Source organism: Pinus tabuliformis, chromosome 7 (genome assembly GCF_031772625.1).
Source record: "Pinus tabuliformis cultivar Carrire ecotype Pingquan chromosome 7, CPIR1, whole genome shotgun sequence".
Classification (NCBI taxonomy): Eukaryota; Viridiplantae; Streptophyta; class Pinopsida; order Pinales; family Pinaceae; genus Pinus; species Pinus tabuliformis.
The window spans coordinates 496,934,028-496,949,726 of record NC_142293.1 but is presented as its reverse complement, the minus strand read 5'-3'; the positions used below and the strand labels follow the sequence as shown (position 1 = coordinate 496,949,726).

The following is a 15,699-nucleotide window of genomic DNA, read 5'->3' as shown; positions in this document are numbered from 1 at the left end:
AAAAATGGCAGCCAAGCGCAGAGAAGAAGTTTCTCCCAAAAACCATGGCGATGCGACTTCACTTCTCTGTGAGGGTGGCAGACTTGGCTCGGGGCTCCACTGGTCAAGGAAACAACTTTGCAGCCTTGGATCAGGGCCGAAAGTCAGTCAAGTGCCTGGTTCTGGAGCAGAACATCGTGTTTCAGCTCAAACCCTAGCGCAGGAAGAAAAGAGCAATCTTGTGAAGCGAGGAGAGTACTCTGGGGAACGAGGGGAGTCCTCCTCAAGGAGATCGAGGGCGCGCTCAGAGGACACAGAAGGGCTGGCGGAGGCAAGAAATGAACGCAGTGGACGCGTATGGCTGGAGCCCTTTCTTGAGGCGTCTGCCCAAGCGGTAGCACCCGTGATTGCTTGCAGTGGTGGTGTGCTTACTGTTGCTAGCTGTGGCAGCGCGCTTACTGTTGGGCCTACTGTTATGAATGCATTTCAGGAGAATAACCCTCCCTATCCTCGCCATGGTTCTAAGAAATCCTCGACCTGTTGGAGCCCGGTAGCAGGGGCCAGATCTGAACCAGATCTGCATGAAGAATCACATGTTTTCCAGATCCAGGTAGCAGGGGCCAGATCTGAACCAGATCTGCATGAAGAATCACATGTTTTCCAGATCCAAGTCAACCTCTCGGGCAAGACAACAATGAAATGGGCACCCGAAACGGATCTTGTGTAGGAACTTTTGCAAAATCTTGAATGTCGGCTAGGGATCCCCTCATCTCACCTCAGACTGCTATACAAGGGTAAACAACTTATGAATACCCTTCCTCTCTCCTATTACAGCATTCAGAGGGACGCCTCTATTGTAGCTACCTTTTGTTTGAGAGGGGGTTCCTTCAGGCAGACCTCCTTTTCCCCTTCTTTCTCTTATAAAGATGTTGTCCGCAAAGATGCTGCCCATTCACAGCCCTCTTCGACAGCAGGCCATCCATTTGAGGCTCCAAAGCCTTTTTTGGTAGACAAATCAGAGGACATTCCTTCCATCTATCTCTCCCATCCTGGGATTGATGACCGCTATCAGCTTTTTACAGAATCCGCACTTATATGCAGATTTAATGGGCTATGGCCTCGCACATCAGATCTATACCAATGGATCCATACCAATTGGACTAAAAAAAGCCAGATATACTTATGTTCAAAAGGATTCTTCATTGTGGCTTTTGACTTAAATGAAGATTACCAGAAGGCCTTAACGGGAGGTCCTTGGTTCTGGGGCTTGGCTGGGCTTTTTCTTACTCCTTCGTTTCTAGACTTCGACCCTTCTACAGCTGTTATCACCAAGATTCCCATTTGGGTCAGGCTCCCGAACCTTCCGGCGCATCTATGGCATATCTCTGTCTTCATAGCCATTACAGAAACTTTAGGACGCTACCTGGCTATAGATTCTTCTCGGAAGGAAAATGGGCTCTACACCTACGATAGAATCTGTGCAGAAATAGATATTAGCAAAGGACTGCCGGATTAGATTAATATCAAGTATGGAAATTTCCATTGGACTCAAATCTTGGATTACGAGAATACAGCCTTCCATTGCCGCCATTGTCATCAAACATGGCACCTCCAAAGTTCCTGTTCCCAGTACCTCAACAAAAAGAAGAATCTGAAGTGCAAACCGAAGTCCAAAAGTTGGAATCCCTGTGTGCCTCCTCCCCATGGACGATTCAGATTCCTCCAGTTCGGATGAGGAGGAAATTGCAGCAGATTGAGATTTTGCTGGAAGCTCCCTTGGACGATCCGACAAACCCCTCCGTCTCTCAGATATCTCAGAAACGTTCTCATTTTACTTTGTCCTCAGACTCTGATAAGGATATTCCGCCGCCAGGGCAGAATAGTCTACAACTTGTTACGGCTCAGCCAAACTCCACTGGATGGGTCAAAGTGAGCAAGAAAAAAAGGAAAAAAAGTTGTGTGATAGTAACTGCCCCCTCAGGGTAGTTCTCTCTGCTTAGTTCCAATTTTTTGTTATTCCGTGCTCTCTCTAGCCCTCTCCTGGTTTTTCGCCAAGGAGCAAGGTGGAGCCTATCTCCTTTGGCTCCCTTACTTTTCTGCTTCGCTTGCATGCAAGCTTGGTTGTACTATACTCTTCTTATCTTAATAGAATTAGTCTTTATTCAGAGAAAAAAAAAAAACATTTAATATTAAATAATATTTATTATAAAGAAATAATTATTATAAACAAATAATTATTAATAAGTATAATGATAATAATAATATTTTTAGTGTAATAGTTTTTTATGGTATTATTATTTTTATTGTTAGATATTTATCAATAGTAGATACAAATCAAGCCTTCGGCTATATTAACCACATTAATATTTTTAATGTGGTTGTGTTAGTTAAGTAATATTTTTTTGCAAATTTGTGTGATAAGACTAACTGCTGAAACTTGTTTAAGTTGCTAATTCGCATGCGATTTTTTTCATAAGATTGGTAGATCATTCCATTTTCATTAAAATCAAAGCAAGTTACATCCACATCTGAATAGTTAGATGGCCTCAACTTGCCTAAAGGGAAACCAAGTCTATCGGCCACCTAACAGCATGATAAGCCATCCAGTAACACAATAAGTATTTCTACCCAAGCTATATAAGTTTGTATGTCTTTACCTTGTCCAAATACTAATTACCTATGAACATAAAAAACTACATTCTCAAAATTAAGAGCTAACCGCATATATAATAATAAAAAATGAAACCATCTAGCAGCCTACTCTTCTACCTCGGCAGATGCACACTCTACTAGAGTCAGTCCTTAATAGTGGAACCCTGAAGTACTGTCTACGAAGAAGGCAAGGGAGGTGATCCTTGATTCGATGTAGGCGACCATCTTGTTTTTGCAATTGGAACTAGAAGTGCTGCTTATAGTTGGGGAAGTTCTGCACCACTGTTGCCATACTCACTGAGATCTGCTCCAAGGCCTTTCCTAGGGGACTGTTCATAGTCCAATATAGGTATAAAGTCTATTTAAATTGGGTTACTCACCCTCGGATATTCCCAAGATCCGACACCGTCACTCGTCAGTCCTCCATCTCAATGTCCATCGAGCCCACATTTTGGTTTAAATCAACTTCACACTCCTCGATTAAGTGCCTAATTTCCTCGTTGGTCCCTTCACAATATGTTGTCTCTGCATCGTTTGTGATGCTGGCTATCGATTTGTAGCCCCTTGTTTTTTCCCTAGGGGATTTGGGTTGCTCCTCCTACGCAGTCACCTGGGTTCTCCTACCACAACCTCTAGCATTCATAACCCACGCCATTACCACAAGCTCATAGTGCCCAATGAAAAGGTGGGTATGGTGAGTTGCCTATACAGGTGGTGGCTGGAGCCCAAAATATTTTCAATTCCAGGTGACCCTACTGCCCTGCACATATTCTATGGGAGAATGAAATAGTAATTTCCATGATAAAATTTGATGAACTTCTGCGATTTTTATCTCATGCACCCCTTCCTTGCCATCTGACCCACACAGGGACACATCTTCCACAAGCCAGAACCAATTATCGTAGTAACCAGAAGAGGAATTTAAAAGACCAACATGACTTATAGCATAAGTGTAGTCCTCGTACCCAGACCACTGCAGACCTTCGAATGTGACCTCGCAAATACTTCCACAGAGGCTAGGGGCATGGGAATTGATCAGACAAACAACGAAAACATTACGATTCCGGGGCCAACAAACAGGTAGGGAGAAAAACTTCCACCCATCTCAAGGGATTACAGAAAAATGAGCCTAGAGATAGAGTTGAAGATGACCCAACCCCAAACCCCAGGATCGTCAAACCAACCAGATAGAGAAGGTCCCAAGGGCCAACAATAGAGGCACATATCCCATATAACCCCATTCAAGAAAGAAGAATTTCGAATCGAATCAACACAGGGACCATAGAAGTTAACATAACATACTACATTAAGGAAAAATCATTGACATCTTCCTGAAACCCTGTTTTCTCCCAACCTCAGGCAAGTCGACCCCATGCAGATCCAAATCCCATAACCAGACAAAGAGATGCATGGAGAAGGGAGAGAAGAAGAAGTTCACATACCATTTTACCCTCACCCGGAGAAGATTTACCCACCACCTCGCCTGGAGTCGCATCGTTCCTCTACACTCAGTGTCACCCTTCCACACAGAACCTACCATCAACCCTCGCAGAGGGCTTGACATAAACCCAGACCCAAAACACAATGTCGTTTCCACATCCTATGGGTGTATTAACCTCTTGCATGCAAGGAGCCGCTGCACCTATGGCCTCGAGCGTGTGGAAGGTGGCAGGTTTGTACCCCAATATCCTTCGTATTAAATTATATTGATGGGAGTGCGTCTGGCTCACACCCGATCGAGGAAATTCGCATGCAAATTTTGAAAAAGAAAAATGTCTATTAAAAAAATACATTCAAAAGATGTTAGGGTCTATAAAGATTTTTGGATCACTTCAGATATTTTTAAATACTCTCAAGATCCTAACATCTTTTAAGAAAACTTTGAGCACAATAATTCTCAGATTCTACCAATTTTTTCCAATATAACTTTACCAAAAAGAAATAGTTTTAGATATTTTTTGGTACTCCACCCACTTTACCCAACGTGCACTAAAATTATGCTGACTATGCCCAGGCAAACCGAATCTATGGGCATCTATAACTAGAACCCCATTTTAATCTTTTGACCAACTTTGCCCTAGCAAATCAAAACTAGGTGCATCTGTAAGAAGAATCCCATTTTCAACTTTTGCCTAGATGCTATAAGGCAGACATGAATATATATAATTATTATGATATATACAAGACGTTAGCGATAACGTCTTACACATATTTGATGTACACGTATTTGACTGTATAGATTTATGACAACGCTTCTGTTAAGAAATCTGATAGAGGCCATCGACCTATCATTTTAATTACAATAAATAAAACACATTGTATATTGCACTTCACAACTATACAAGCCTGCATAGGTATGTTTGTATCCTTTACAAAAGTAAAATAAACAATCCGCTTGAAGCTACGAAACCATGGAAATGGTGGAGTAGTTTCCCACGACTCTCGAAAAACTGGTAATTTGGTCGAGCTCATCCAGAGCTATCTGCACGCTGCCTGGATGATGATCTGATATGGGAGTCTCCAAATCTACGAAGAAAACATACAAAAAACAACACTTGGACCTATACTCTTTCTCTTCATTCATCACCATACGCAAGGGGCTTCTTGCACTAGGGGTGGGATTCGATCTTTGTCGCTTTGATGTCTCTCATAGCGAATATTGAGAATTCCTTGCATAGATTCGTCATTCCCTCTTTCAACGTGAAGGCCACTATCGTCTTCGACCCTAGGTGTCATGCCCATGAGATGAGCATTTTTGATGTGCAACGAAGGGGTGGCATAATCTCGGTTAAAGGTGATGAGCTAGCATGTGTGACGATCGAGTGTTTTTGGTTAAACGCGCCTAGGTAAATGTGCGATGATGAGTTGCGACAAGCCATCAGGAGAGTCGAAAAGTCTAAAATCAAAAAAATGACTAAGTATGGAAAGACGTGTGACGAGTTATAGGGGAGTGTCGAAAAACCTACGAGTCAGTGGGATGACGTGTGGTGTGACGAGTTGGTTGAGATGACACGTCTCTTGGTGATTTATGGGTAATTTACAAGGTTGGCCTGGACAGGCCGACCCACCTTGATCTTTGATGGACGTATATATATTGGAGGGTGAATTGGAGGATAAGGCATCGTCTCATTTAAGCAAACTCAAGCCTACATGACTTGCACGAGCAAGCAAGAGAAGGGTGTGTGAAGGAGCAGGCCAAGAGTGCACGTGAACAAAGGACTGAAGCACTTGTCTGAAAACAAGAAAATAGAACCAAGTTGCAGAGTTTCATGAACTTTGGGTGCGGACAAGATGGTTTGTGCGCAGCTGCATGATGAATTGTGGTAGAAATCGGGTGGGTAGAACTGTGGACAAGCGGACTGGGTGAACAATCCGAACAGGTGGACGAGAAAGTGGTGGTCGGGTGGACAAGCTGCAAGTTGGGTGAACCGGGTGGGCGCTCGGACCCATGGACGAGATGGGTGACATGAGAAGTGGGCGCTCTACCCATGGATGAGCTACCAACAGTGCAGGTGCACCTGCATGATGAGCCGACCTACTCGGCGCTCCTGTCCAAAGTGCTGAATGGTGACACGAAGTGCGGCTGGGTAAAACGGTGGAGTGGTCGGGCTGAATGACAAACAACAAAACAGTCATGTGGAATGAAGGATTGTGATGCGGTTTGAATGGTGGACATGACACGGTTGAACGGAGAAACGAGTGTGGTTGAATGTGCACAGTAGGCACACACGGAGGTGGGTGCCCCTACCTGAAACACTCCACTAGCTGAATAAAGGGCGACCCGAGGGTGGGCGACCCTGAATGATAGGCCGAGTTGTATTTTGACATTTTTGTAAAGGTGAAACTAGGGTTCCTTGCAAATACTGATGTTGTAAAAATACTTGTAAATTTGTATTGTTGTTATCATTTGGGCAGACTCTAACCAGGGAGTTGCCCCTCCCTTTAAAAGAAGATTTATCTACTGTGCATATTTATATGATAATGATGATGATGAATGTTTCCGTTGTGTAAAGAATGATGAATTCTTAGTGAAATTGAAGAAAATATCTAAGTGTTGAATGTTAGGCGTAGCTCGTACTCAATAGTATTGGTGAAAAGAAATTGGGTAGTGGTGCCGCACCTGCCTATGTGCGGTTGAAAGACTACCGCCAGGATAGGGGTGTGACAAGTGGTATCGGAGGCTGAATTGCGGAGGAAGAAAGTATCTCTTGGTGAGTAGGTGGTATGAAGACTTTCCGTAAGGATTATGGAAAGTTTTACAGGGGCAAGAAAAGGGCCAAGTTGAAAAATAAGGAAGTGTATGGTCTACACTAGATCACAAAGGAAGTTAATGGAAAATCAAGCAGAAGAACCTCAAGTTATGACGGGGGAAGCTAGCAGGGATATCGAACCAATTCTTATGGATCGAGTTGCGGATAGGATTGAGGAATGGGCTTCTGACTTAGCTTTAGCAAAGTTTGAATATTTCGAACATTGGGATATGGAAGCAAGGTTGCAAGTAGAGCACATGAAGTTGAAGGAATATTTTGAAGACCTCAAAATCCAATATGAGCATATAGAATGGCTGTATGTGCAAATAGATAAAGAAGTCAAAGAGATTGGGGCTAAAAGGGACCAAGGTTTAGCAGAAATATTGAAGTTGCAGAAGGATCTTGATGATGCTCGAAATGAGATAGTTGTTTTTAAGAAAGCAGTTGGGCAAGGTTCTAGTGGAGGAGTTGCTCATGTGAAATTCAAAGAACCATATTCTTATGACGGGACGAGAAGTGCAAAAAATCTTGGTAATTTCTTATGGGATATGGAGCAATACTTGGAGAATTTGGGGATGCTTGATGATGAGGCCAAAGTGAAGGTAGCTTCTCAATTCTTGATGAAAGATGCTAAGATGTGGTGGTGAAGAAAGATGGAATAGATTTCTAGTGGTGATGCTGTAGAAATCACTTCGTGGGATGACATGAAGAAAGCTTTACAGGCTCATTTTATTCCTCAAGATGAGACTTGGGATGAAAGGATGAAGATAAAATGCATAAAACAAACAGGAAGCCTACAAGCATATCAACGAGATTTCTCAAGTGCATTTTTGGAATTACTTGATATGGTAGAAAGAGACAAGGTATTCAATTTCATTATAGGATTGAAACCTTGGGCACGTAATGAGGTGAAGAGGAAAAATATAAATACACTTGAAGAGGATTTTGTAGTAGTTGATCACTTGGTAGAACATTATGATGAAGGAACCAAAGAACGAAAGAAGAAGACTTGACAAGCCGAAAGAGATATCTACGAAAGAGGAGCCTTTGAGATCAAGTGACAAGTCGAAGATGAAGAAGCCTTGAAGTATTGGATCTGTGAAGAACCACATAAGGTGAAGAATTTTCCTTCAAGACCAAAAGTGGCAGAAATGGCACAAACCGATGCAAAGAAGAAGAAAGAAGAAACTTCCATTAGAGTTATGCAGATTTGGGGAGCTGCAATGGCTATGGAAGTGATCTCACTAAGAGATCCCGAAAGGAAGTAGTTGGAATATGTGGAGATGAATATTGGGAAAGGCACTATTCTCACAATGCTGGATATTGGTGCAACTCATAACTTCATGAGTGAAGATAATATGAGGAATATTGGGCTAAAATTTATACCAGTTCAAGCACAGTTGGAAGCAGTGAATTTTCCACCTGATTCTATGATTGGTGTAGCTGAGAAGGTTAATGTGAGCATAGGTGAATGGAATGGAAAATTCAATTTCACAGTTGTGCGAGTAGATGATTATGAAGCTATAATCGGTATTCAATTTATGAAATAGTTTTAAGCTATGATAGTTCCACAAATGAAGAAGTTGTACATTTACGAAGGCTGTGAGGAAGTACCCATTGGTATACCAACCATAGGGGCTACGACAGCCAAAGGTAAGTTGACAATGATGAATGTGGAGGAGGTCAAGAGAGATGAGGAAGTCTATAAGAGGTTGTCTTGCATGAAGGAAAAACTAATGGAGTAGTCACATGTGATTAGAGATTTGTCTGATAGTATCTTGGACCTACCAAGCAGACTAGAGGCAATGGAGAAGGATGATGATGCTAGACTAGATGATTAGACGGAGATTCGGGAAACATACTTGTAGAGATTAGAGGTGGAATATCCTGAAAAATGGATTGAGCTGAGATGTGAGGAAAAGGGAGAGCCTTCGGCCTCCACTTCCTCCCCCTCTTCTTACACTGACATGGGGATGAGGCTCATTGTTAGCTGCTCATGGCAATGAGTCTCCAATATTTTGAGTAGACATCTTGGGTGAGATGGACATAATTGAAAACAATGTGCAGAGATGAGTCATGATGATGTAGGGGCATGTGTTCTTATGGAGGCGATGGATGGTTGGATTAGCTACCCAAATAGTCACCAACATGAGGGGTACTAGCACATGGTTTTCTTGTAAAGTTTGACATATTGATAACATGAGACAGGTCAGAGGTGGACACATTTGGATACCCATAAATATACATATATGGATTTACAGTCTTAGTGATGGTGGTTTCTGGGATGGTGTTGTTGAGGATGACAATCATTTAGAGTGGGGGAGTATGTCACGCCCACGAGATGAGCGTTTACGATGTGTGATGAAAGGGTGGAATAATCTTAGATAAAGGTGACGAGCTAGCATGTGCAATGAGTGGGTGCGTTCGGTTAAACTCGCCTGGGAAAACGTGTGACAACGAATTGGGATGAGCCATCGGGAGAGTCGAAAAACAAAAAATAAAAAAATAGACTAAGTATGGAAATGCGTGCGACACGTTATAGGGGAGTGTCGAAAAACTAATGAGTCGGTGGGCCGACGTGTGGTGCGACGAGTTGGTTGAGCCGACGTGACTCTTGGTGATTTTTGGGCGATTTACATGGTCGGCCTGGGCAGGCCGACCCACCTTGATCCTTGATGGACACATATATATTGGAGGGTGAATTGGAGGATAAGGCATCATCTCATTCAAGAAAAATCAAACCTACATGAGTTCAATGCGCAAGCAAGAGAAGGGTGAGCGAAGGAGCAGGCCAAGATTGCAGGTAGATTGAGGGCCGCAGCGCTTGGTCGAAAAGAAGAAAACAGAATCGAGTTGCAGAGTTTGGTGAAGTTCGGGTGTGGACGAGTTGGTCTGGGCACAACTACACAATGAACTGTGGTAGCGGTCAGGTGGGAAGAAATGTGGACAAGCAGACTGGGTGTACAAGCTGAATAGGTGGATGAGCAAGCAATGGTTAAGTGGATGAGATGTAGGTTTGGTGAATCGGGTGGGTGCTCAGACCCATGGATGAGTTGGGTGACACGAGGAATGGGTGTTCTGCTCACGGACGAGCTGCCAATAGTGCATTCATGCTTGCAAGATGAGTCGACTCACTGGGCACTCCTGCTCGAAGTGCTGAATGGTGACATGAAGTGTTATTGGGTGAAACGATGGAGTGGTCGAGCTAAATGATGGACTGCAGAAGAGTCGAGTGGAATGATAGACTGTGGTGTGGGACAGATGGTGGACACGACATGATTGAATGGAGAAATGGGTGTGGTTGAATGGGCATGGCAGGCACAGACGGAGGTGGGCGCCCTTGCTTGAAACACTACACGAGTTGAACGAAGGGCGACTTAGGGGAGGACGACCCTAAACAACAAGCCCATTTGGATTTTGACAATTTTGTAAATGTGAACCTCGGGTTCATTGGAAATACTGATGTTGTAAAAATACTTGTAAATTTGTATTGTTGTTATCATTTGGGCAGACTCTAACTAAGGAGTTGCCCCTCCCTTTGAAATAAGATTTATCCGTTGTGCATATTTATATGATAATGATGATGATGAATGTTTCCAATGTGTAAAGAATGATGAATGCTTAGTGAAATTGAAGAAAATATCTAAGTTTTGAATGTTAGATGTAGCCTGTACTCAGTAGTATTGGTGAAAATAAATTGGGTAGCGGTGCCACACTTGCCAATGTGTGATTGAAAAATTACCACTAGGATAGGGCCATGACACTAGGTGTACTGAGGAGTTATTGTTTTTGTTTTCAATCTTCCCCAAAATCACAATTTGGTGGTAGTTGAAATGTCCTCCTGTATTTCTTTTCCCAACCACTTAAAGACCATATTTCAGTTCGACAATCTCGCTGTCAATGATAATCGTGTCATCTATGTAGTTCTCCGCTACAAAACGAGTGGCGCTCGTAGATTTGTGCACGACCTCCACCTGTGCACCAAGAGCCGTGAGACATCTCTATCAATGAGCAAGTGCTTATGGATGACTGATCACTCTCTTCAAAGAACGCCTCTTCGACGCCCCTCTCATAGATAGAAAGAAATGATTTATGGGCAATAATACATAACCCACCACATGGAGATCGGGATGGCGTAACATCAAATCGTAGTTCCTCTCAATCACTCCGTCCAGCGAGTTCTCCATAGGAACCACTGCCCTATTGGCGGTTTCCAACTCCAACGCCTCAAATACGGATTCCATTCCGCCTTTGAAGGTGTTGTAGTGCTACAACCACCCTCAAAAATTTTGGCCTGCACCTAATTTCGGAGCCTCCCTTGGGAGTTTTGCTTGATGACTGTGCACCCTCAGGTTCACTTCATGAGTCCATGGAGGCCTTTTCATCTGCCTTTCTTGTTCATTCCACCAAAGTTTCTGTAGGTTGGTGTCTAAGTCATGCTTGCGACCATGTTCTAGTTATGCTCAATGTCTTTGCTTCGTGCATACTTGTTGTGTTTGCTATGAAAAAATTTGCCACACTCACACATGGAGTCACATTCACTATCACACAAGCATCGTTACGGTCAATCAATGATCAATCAAAAGTGTTGCGCTTGCCACTTTCACCTTCGGCCAGTCATGTTGAACATGTGTGTTTGTATGTTTTGAGTCATTTCATCGCCGAATCATGTGAGTGTGTGTTTGCATGATCACCTATGCATCTTTCGATCGTTCACACACTTAGTCATTTTTCTGAAGTTCTAACGAATGGACTCCCCTGTGACATCCAAACCATCACCCCACCATTGACTTGATCGACTGTCACCCATAATAGCATAGAAGAACCAAGCAAGTCTTTCCAAGCCGTGCTGATTGCAAGCAATCCGATCAGCTTTCATGCTAACGACCCGGATAGTCGGACCCAATAGCCACCCCAAGACTAACTCCCCTCAAAAATTGAACAAATCCTACTGACCGCACCCACTCTATTGATTGAGGAAATTGCGCATACAGGTCGGATAGACACTAAGTGCCCATCCTTGTCTCCCTCATAAAATTGCGTAGTTTTCCCCTCCATTCCTCCCGACAATTGACCAACAGCTCATCCAGGAAATTGCGCAGTTTTCATGAGTAGGCCTTCTACTAGACAACAGTCTTCTCAGCTTAGAAACTGCGTAGAGATAATCATCAGGCTAACCTATCACCCTCAATGCAGTTTTCCTCACCAGAAACTCCTACAAATATACTGCCAATTCCCTCCAGGAATTGCACAGTTTCTATTGCCAAGCACCCAGTAGCTGACTGCGTGTTCCCCTTAGGATTTGTGCAGTTTCTGTTGCCAATGACCCAACAACCAACTACTAGTTCCCTATGGGAATTGCACAGTTTTGACTACCAGGCTCCTGGCTAGTTCCTCCCAAAAATTGCACAATTTCTGCTTGTTAATCCTCCTTGTAGCCCGACTTCTTCCTCCAGAAATTTGTGCAAATTTTTCCTTCCATCCCCTGCTGCCCGCTCGTTTCTGAAACTGCATAAATTTTTCCTACCTTGCCTTCCTACAGCCCAGACTGTCCCTCCCAAAATTTGCACAATTTTTCCTTCCAATCGAGCAGAACCTCGCAGATAGTCATTGTCGACTTGGATTGCCCATCTTCATCACTCAGTGACTCTTGTGCAATTTTCATTAGAAGTGCCCAGATCCATCATCCTTCTTTGCAACCTTGCTGCCTCTCCCTGTCACCTATATTCGAAATGATCATATGTCATGGTAGACTAGGAGGCTTTTGGATTTGATGTCATCTCGTCATGAGTGAGTGCAAGCACAGGCACACTAACAAACATGGCGTGACAATGAAAGGGATGAATGAAGGGAACACATGCAGAAGAACAGGTTCACCAATAGATGAATGAACAATGCATGCAAATAGATATGCTCATGAATGGATAATCATGCAAAGATGTGTTCACAGACGGATGGATAGATGCGTAAACATGCAAGAAGTGCTCACGAACAGATGAACAGATGATGAGCCCCAAATTTGGTAACTTGTTGGGCTCATTTGGCCTAATTATCCTTGTTCAATCCTTCATTTTTCATAGCTTATGCATTATTTTTCAGTATGTTTATGTCATTTGTACGAATAAGGGTAGTCACTCTTCCTAGGTGGCTAACACGTGCTCATTTCAGGTTTTTTGACACATGTTGGAGCAAAATCGAGCAATCATGGTTTGGAAGATAGCCAAACTTGGGGTGAGGATTCGTAGGAGGGTTGAATATGGCATTAAATAGCCTTCCTTGGGACCTTCACCCCCAACTCCGAGCTCCAAAGGCCACCAAAACCGGATCTAGAAGGCAGCCAAGCAGATTTTGGAAGAAGTTGTCTACTCACAATTTGCGCAGTCAAGTCCCATAGATTTAGGAGGCCAGCTAGGGCCCTCATGGTGTATAAATGTTAAGGCCTCAGCCTTCATGAGGGACTTTTGGAAACTCTTGCATACTTTTCACTACAGTGCTGCTAGCTTCATTTTGTTCTCTTGTAGCCATTTTTGGCATAACTCTTGACTTATGATCATGTTTTGATAATGAGAAGCAGTCCGATTTTATACCAACTCTGAGTTTTCTATAGGAGCCATAACTCTCGGGGTTGAGCCCAACCCGAGAGCCTAGGGCTTCCTTCTTTGTACTGTTACCTTTTCTTTATGCATCATGATTTTCCTTTTATGCATTTGAAACGTGTTTCTGTTGAGCAGATTTAGTTGTGTTGGTTAAATAGGTCACTGGTTATGAATAGAATTGCTTCAGATGTTTAGAATAGATTGGTAGGATAATAACAGATAAAGCTCCAAGAAAAGGGTCGAAAACACTCTCAGTTTCACCTCATCCTTATTGGATCAGGGGCTGGAATTGCAGAAATAGTGCTGCCCCAACAAAAACACTAGTTTGCTTGACTATGCAATCCTTGGTGTACTGTTTTCATTTGTAGAAGTTAGTTATAAGTTCGGATCTCTGAAATTTTTCTTTGCTTGAGTGATGTACATGGTTCTCTTTACAAATAAAGTTGTTGTTCATTTGTTTCATTGATAGTTAGAGTAGATTAGCTAAGACTTTGATTGTGTGCAGGACTTTGTTGATTCGGTTAAATGTACACCGTGCAGGGCATCTCTACCACTCTCTCATTCGCCTAAGCTTCATCCAAGCCAGTTGCTCCATCTCCTAGTTAGGTTCCTCGTCTCACACCTGCTCTTTTTCCCATGTAACCCTACCTTCTTGATCCTCCATTGTCTCAGCTGTCTTGAAGCCAAGGCAGCCTTCTACACCTTCTCACCACTCCATCCATCAGTCTCTGTGTCATTTCAGGTCCCCATCCTACCTCCATATCCATTCATGCATCTTCCCTCACTCACCCATCCTCCAAAATCCAATTTTCAAACATCATGTAGAAATTTCTAAACATCCTGTAGAAATTCCTGAAACATCCTGTAGAACCCCTGCAGACTTCCTGTAGAAGCTCACGAATGAGGGTTTTTGATAGCCAAACTCTGTGAAACTCTCTGGAAGGGTGTTAAGGACCCTTTAGGCCCTCTCTGAACCTTCCCGACCTCTTCCAACCATTTCCTCTCGCCAATCCACCTCTGCAAAGTCACAAACAGTTAAAAGCACATGCAAGATAATTCTAATAACTTATTCAAAAATACAAAAAGATGTTTTCCTCAGATAGAGGTAGTCTAGACACATGTATTTTACCTTCATAGAAGTAATGGCATCTCTTCCAATAGTTTTCATTCTCTCCTTTGCATCAGTAGAACTAGCTAGTAGAATTAGGGTTTGTTAGGGTTTGCGTTACTTTTCGGCTTTCAGTTTCTTTCCGCAAGTAGATTAGCTTCCTTTGAGTTAGCTTTCATCCATCAATTAAAAAGCTTCTTCTAAGAGCTCATAGAAGTTGGCTTAAGCCCCTAGCGGACTTGTGCCAGCTGACCAAGTGACAGCTACGACAAGAGCTAGTACTTGTGCATACATCACCGTCGCTTCCAAGTTTGTTACGAACTACCAGGTTGATAAAAGTAAAGAAGGGAGTCCCAGGAGTTGCAGCATTATTGCTGCAATATTGGAGCCCACCATCTTTTTGGTGCCGTTGCCGGGGAAGCGTCAGAGTATTGGTGATTTTTGCTTTTCTTCTATTTTCCTACTCTCGCCTTCTGCTAAATAGTTTATTTCATTTCCATTCTGCAATTTCATTTCCGCAAAAGTAAAGTAGATATTCCCTGCTTTCATAGATTAGCATTTCAATTCCTAAATTTCATTTCTGCAAGCATAGATTAGCATTTCAATTCCGCAATTTCAATTTTGCAAGCGTAAATTAGCGTTTCAATTCAGCAAGCGTAGACTAGCATTTCATTCCTGCAATTTCATTTGAGCAAAATAGATTAGTCCTTTCATGCTTTCATTTAAATTCCGCATTTCCATTTCAGCAAGATAGATTAGTTGCAGTTCAATCTATTTTAGTTTTGCAGGTACGAGAAGAAAAAGAACAAAAGAAATCAAAAGTCTTTCCATTTCATGCCTCGTAGGAACAGAGATAAAACCGGCAAATTCTTACCCAACACCCCCACCACTTCACTGAGTCACCCTTCTCTCTTCTTTGGTGACAGTGATCCAGAAGAACCTATAGGTGAGCCTCCTGAGATATACAAAGATCCTATAACAGAAGAAGAGTTAGAGAACACTCCATCTGAAGCCATGGCTGAAAACCGAAACGGTAGAAGAGAAGATGAGAGAATAGAAGGTGCCTTTCCCATCCGAGAGACCAATGGAGACATGAAAATGAAAAACATAAGCC

General features: G+C 42.8%; 1 pseudogene; it reads right to left on the bottom strand.

The window, feature by feature from the left end:
* Window positions 1–5,032: 5,032 nt before the first annotated feature.
* The window catches only part of LOC149248216 (arogenate dehydratase/prephenate dehydratase 2, chloroplastic-like), a 31,118-nt pseudogene continuing 20,451 nt past the window's right edge, over window positions 5,033–15,699 (bottom strand).